This window comes from Corvus hawaiiensis, chromosome 26 (genome assembly GCF_020740725.1).
Source record: "Corvus hawaiiensis isolate bCorHaw1 chromosome 26, bCorHaw1.pri.cur, whole genome shotgun sequence".
NCBI classification, from domain to species: domain Eukaryota; kingdom Metazoa; phylum Chordata; class Aves; order Passeriformes; family Corvidae; genus Corvus; species Corvus hawaiiensis.
In genome coordinates, this window is record NC_063238.1 from 6,016,235 (window position 1) to 6,022,234 (window position 6,000).

Below are 6,000 nucleotides of genomic sequence, written 5' to 3' on the forward strand. Positions count from 1 at the left end.
GGGAAGAAGTAATTACTAGGGATCATTATAACTCTTTGCTTGGGATGTTGCATTTAAATTTTTTTAAGTGTTAAACTCAGGAAATCAAGAATGTGAAAACTATAAAGACCAAAATTAAGATCAGCCTTGAAAGCTGAAGTTGCTATATCATCTCCTCTGCATTTCCATTTTAATGGGGCCTACAATTACCTGATTATATGTCCAGTGTCCTGCAGGATCACACCCTCTCTGAAGTGCACATGTATGTGCCGGGAGTGAAAATTAAAGGATCGTAGAATGAGAAAGCATTTCATTTGAAATGGGATTCAGGAGTTGGATTTTACTCCAACTATGCTGAAGTTAAACTTTATGTGCTATTAGGCAAAAACTAGAACATCCACATTTTCCAGCTTCCCGTTCCTTTTGAGGCACAAGTTGATGGTTTTATTGTTTGTTATTTTCCTCTGCAGTTGCTTCTCTGGCAGAGTGGGAGCTTGAAAGGATACACTGATCACGTTCCTTAATATTGATTTCACAGTTCAGCATTTCATATAATGATTAATGGTAAGAAGCTATGCAGCAATACAGGGTTCACGTTAGACAAAGTAGACTTGTGTCAGTAATGAGCAATGAATGCAAGACTTTACAAACATGCATAGTTTTTATATGTGCCCTTTTAAAAATACTGGGCAGAATAGCCAACAGTAGTGCTGCCTGATGCTATCAGTAACAGTTTGTGTGTGTTCAGTAAACAGGAACTGTTCAAAAGTCCACTATCGTGGAGGAAACCCAGAAGAAGGAAGAAAACCCGCAACTTTATGAACTGGTTTCTTAACTGAAAGAAAGTGAAATACTAGGCTTTTTGTCCCACTGAAGTTTGCAAAGACCTTACAGAGGTGTAGAAAATTAATGGATTTATTACTTGTTACTTACATTTTTATGCCTGCAGTAAACATAGACAGAAAATATTAACAGTAATGTAAGCTGTGAAGAGGACAGTGCACAGAGGGCTCCTTATTTCTGTGATACTGTATGTACCATCTGTGCCAGGTTTTAGAAGAGTCTGGTCAGTACCGAATGCGATCACACAACCAGTAGACAATATGCTGGCAGCCTGTTTCTCTGTAGCAATCTTATTCTGTAATTACTAATATAATTTTTAAAGGTTGCAGTTTGGCATCTTCCATGCTATTCTCCCAAGATCTGTAAAATCGGGTTCCTCATGTTTATCCAGGGTGCTATTGACTTCTCCTGGGCTCCAGAACACCACAGAGATCTTTGCAAAGTGCTCTTGGCAGATGGTATAAAGATAGTTTTGGCAGGGTTTCTTTATTGCTTCAACCTGTAAGATGAGTTTCCAGAGACCATGGTGTAGGCATAAAATGAAATCAACGAGGATAAAAAAGTATCTGTGTTCATTATTAGCAGAAGCAAATTTATTCCTTTACATGAGGGGTGAGGAAAAATTCTAATGGAAATGTTCCTTTTGAAAATGGGGAGCATGCCAGAACACAGGGAGTTTCGTGTCTGACTTTTAGAGTCTGTGGCAAGAATGTATAAACTAGTGAGCTCCCATCCTTGTCCAGGCTAGCAGTGTTTTGTCAGCAGTACTTTACAGTGCAGTATATTGTCACGGCTGCTTTGCCAGCGTCGTTGCTGACTCGTGGAAAAGCAGGCAGTGCCCACATCCTCCACAGCCCCAGCCACGCAAGCAGGTTAACAGGGTCTGTCAGCAGCCACAGAAGTGCTGTGTTGCAAGAGGTTGTTGTTTCTCTGTGGCTCTGACCGTTTATGAAACCATTCATGGGCAACCTTCCCGCTCAGTTTTTGTGTCTGCAGTTGCAGTGTGTCTGTGGAAAAGACGAGGAGTCCCTCAGGCTCGGAGATGAGTTCGATCTGCAGCGCATGGAAAAGATCTGCGCTGTCTGTGCTTCTGAGAGGCTGAGAGGGCAGATGGCTGTTGGATGGTACCAGAGTACCTGAGGGGAACCTGCTGTGGAAGTGCCAGCCCCAGCTGCAGCCACTGCATTTCCCTGTCAGTGCTGGGAAGGTAGTCCATGACAGAGTCCCATACAAGGTCTTTCATAGTGTGGGGTAGCTTTCCTTTGCACAGAGCATTTGATTGATGTAGTGTGTATGTATGGACAGCTATGAATAGTTGTCATTTGGTTTATGCAATCAAGTTCTTCCTCATTTCTCTCTCTTTTCTTACATTTTCTGTTCTTTCCTGGTTGCTTTGTTTGTGATACCACCTCATCCAATCCTGTTCGCAGCAGCAGTGCCAGTTATGGATAGCTCTTTCTTATATCCTGACTGTGAAGAGCTGAGAGCCTCAGGAGGGTTGTGCAGAGACATACCAAACTTAGGGGTATTGTTAAGGGCTTTATTTAAATTAGTATGTAAAATAAAAGCAGAATGTTAAAAAGTGTGTGAAGCATGATGACCAAACAAGGCAAAAAAAGGTGCATGAATGTTTCTATTTTAGAGTGCATCCCAACTGAAGAGTTCCTAGGTATCTATAGTCCAACTTTTCTCAAAGGTTTCCTTCCCACAGCAGTGTGCTCCTTTGTTGTGGATGCTTCCTTTTCCTTTGTGGAGAAGGAATGGCTCCAAATTCACCTAAAAGCTGGGCTGCCATTCAGTGGAATCTTGGTTGGCTGGAAAGTTGGACAGAGAGAAACTAATGAAATTCAGCAAGGGTAAGTGTAGGGTCCTGCACTTGAGGAGGAATAACCCCAGGACAGGCTGGGGCTGACCTACTGGAGAGCAGCTCTGCAGAGAACTGGGAGTCTTAGTGAATGACAAGCTGACCATGAGTCAGCAGTGCCCTTGTGGCCAGGAGGGCAAAGAATGTCATGGGGTGCATTGGGACAAGTGTGGCCAGCAGGTCGAGGTGATCCTCCCCCTCTACTGGGCCCTAGTGAGGCCATACCTGGAGTATTGTGTTCAGTTCTGGTCTCCACAGTTCAAGGAGGACAAGGAGCTACTGGAGAGGGTACAGAGGAGGTCCACAAAGATGATTACGGGTTTGGAGCATCTCTCAGATGAGGAGAGACTTTGGGAGCTGGGACTGTTTAGTCTAGAGAGGAGAAGACTGAGAAGGGATCTCATTCATGAATGTAAATATCCCAAAGGTGGGTGACAAGTGGATGGTGCCAGACTCTTTCCAGTGGTGCCCAGTGATAGGAAGAGGAGCAATGGCCATAGATTAAAACACACAAAGTTACACCTCAACATGAGGAAGAACTTTTTTACATTGAGAGTGGCAGAGCAGTGAAACAGGTTGCCCAGGGAGGTTGTGGAGCCTCCCTCTCTGGAGACATTCACTCACCTGGACTTGTGCCTGTGTCACCTGCTCTGGGTGACTCTGCCTTGGCAGAGGGGGTTGGACTACATGTTCTCCAGTGGTCTTTTCCAACTTCAACAAGTGTATGATTCTGTAAAATATAAATACAGGAAGGGGCTATAAGCTGCAGTCCATGTAGGAATTATGTCTGTATTCCTCACTAGGACAGGATCCAAGTCCTGGAGCTTGCAGCAGGTCACACTGACAGAACTAGAGCTGTCACGGGCATACATGGTCCCCTGGTATGAACTGTGCAAAGCCTGTCTCCTGCATTGCTCCAGGTCAGCTTAGCATGGATACTGAGATGTTCTGCCAGCAGCAAGGCAGCAAAGCTCCTCACTGTCTGATTGCCAGGAGAGATTGCTTTGCCCTCCTGCCTACTCACTCTCATGAGTTTCTCAGTGCACTAAGCTGTTTCCAGGGAATGCTGCTTACAGCAAGTCTGGCTCTGTACCAGGCTTGGTTCTGGTTTTGCAGCAGTGCCGAGATTATAGAACGCAATACCTGTGATTCAGGAGAAGGCCTAAGGGAAAACAGAAGAGAGGGCATCCAAGGTGAAAGCAGATGCAAAGTGTGATGGAAAGAGAGCTGACTATGGTGAGACTGGAAAGAAGGAGCAGGGTCCAAGCCTGGATTTGCAGAGGAGCAGCTGCAGCCAGGTGCTGTGAGCTCAGGAGTCAAGGAGTGGGAAGGGACCTGTGGGGTGGTCTGGGGAATTCTGATACAGGCACCTTCTGCTTGATCTGATAGAAAAATGGTTAGCCAAAATATTTAGAACAAATTTTAATGGACAGATAATTTATAAATCAGATTGGCACTTAGCTAACTGCAGTTTTTTTTAGTGTACTCCTTCAAGACCTAATGCAATTTTATGGGTACAGTCAAACCTGGTTTAGGATAAAGGGAAAGAGTGGAATTTAGCTCTTTTTATGAGTCATAGATCTGTTAATAGGCCAGTTAGGTACAAAGCTTAACAGGTATTCTGAAAAAAAATTGTATCTCCAAGTCTTTAAGAAGTGAAGTGTAGAAATATCTTCTGAATAAGTAAGAAATTAAGAAGTTTAGAAGGGAAAAGGCTGAATTTGTATGGAACCCTTAGAGGATTAGAAGAGTGAGCTTATCGGTAGAAACTTATGTGATACATAAAAAGAGGCTCTGTAGATACAAGCTAAGCTATATGGTATGCAGAAGACTGCCACCAAAGGATATATGAGGAGGGAGATTCTTTTATATTTGATCTTTGTGCAAAAAGCTTAAGTGCTGGTAACTTTGTTGGTTTTGGATGCTATACAGAGAAATCCTTTTGTTTGAATTGTAAACAGCTTGGGAGTTAAATGTAATTTCACTGGTAACTGAACACCATGGCTGTGGAGACTCTGAACCACAATGCATTTCAGCTTAGGAAATGCCCAGCACTTGTGAATTGCACTGAAGCTGTACAAAGCAGTCTGAGACAGTGTTATAAAAATCAGGGAAAGCAGAAAAATCTGCTGGTGACAGCAAGGAAACTGCTGTGCTGACAATAAAGCAATGGGGAAGACGTCAAACTGCAGGAGTATAAGGGATTTTATGGCAGCTGTCAAGTACAGCCTACACTTTGATCAAATAAATTACTTAACTTAGCGTGGAGTAAAGTTTAGGGGTCCAAGATAAAGAGATTATAGTAATGACCTGATAGTAATTTCTGGTCTTGTGCGCAGAAGTTAAAGTATGTAAAGTAAGTAAAAATGCTATCAAATTAGAACAACATTTACATATGAGTTGTAAATATCCACTAGCATGAAATACCCATTCCCTTTATAAAGGAACTGATGACATATAAGTACAAGGCTGTGAAAAGCTGTATTTCAAAGCTTTGTGGAGAGTCTTCTTTAAAAGTCTATTATATATTGCCTGAGAGGTTTAACTGCTGATGGATTCTAACAGGGCCTTCAAGAAAGGGTTGTGATGGTAAGACCATCTCAGCTAGGCAGAAGTTCATTTTAACACCATGCTGGTTAACAGAGGCACCTCCCAGAGTGGTCACAGATTTTCTGTCCACCCAAAACAAGCCAGTATATTCTCTTGTTTCCAGAATTGCAGGAAGCTGCAGAATTGACAGTAAATGTTACCAGTTCCTCAGCAGTTGGGTGGCAATCACAGCTGAAGAGAGTTTTTGCTCCTCTTGCCATGCTTATTTCTGGTCCCACACACCTCTTCCCCTAGTTGTACCAGCACAGCTAATCATGAAGCTCTTCTGCAAACTGAGCCAGTTGAAGCAGGTTTATGTCCCTGTGTGGTGCTGCCCACCTTTAGCTCTTTAGCTTGGTACAAGCCCAAACCTGCCTGATCTCTCTGCAACATATCCCCAGCTGTGTTTCCACCTCCTCCATGCAGACTGGGGAGCTCATCCATCTGAAAGCTAACCCAGCAAAGCAAACAGAAAACATTGGGCATAGCATGCAGGTTCAGTATTAAACTGCTCTTTTGGATGGCAAATTTGATTTTCTTCCTAATTGAAGTTGCTGTGTCCTAAGGAACTGGATATCGTGTCATGTCATGGGCTGGGACTGAGAGTCAAGAACACTTAAAGGCTTTTAAGTGTTGTCCCTGTCCTGCATTGTGAAACTGCCCCCTGTGCTTCCTATTGCAGCTCCAGTATAGCTTCACAAAGGAGTGTGAATACCCTCAAGAAA

At 43.3% G+C, this 6,000-nt stretch overlaps 1 long non-coding RNA gene across 2 annotated transcripts; it reads right to left on the bottom strand.

The window, feature by feature from the left end:
* Nucleotides 1–2,547: 2,547 nt before the first annotated feature.
* On the bottom strand, nucleotides 2,548–5,525 carry LOC125316943. Of its 2 annotated transcripts, XR_007199920.1 has the most exons (4): nucleotides 5,437–5,525; nucleotides 3,311–3,416; nucleotides 2,912–3,073; nucleotides 2,548–2,636 (listed from the first exon to the last, which is right to left on the bottom strand). It is a non-coding gene; the product is annotated as an uncharacterized LOC125316943 (long non-coding RNA). The 2 variants fall into 2 exon arrangements; XR_007199919.1 differs by lacking the exon at nucleotides 2,912–3,073 and having other exon boundaries at nucleotides 2,553–2,636.
* Nucleotides 5,526–6,000: the final 475 nt, after the last annotated feature.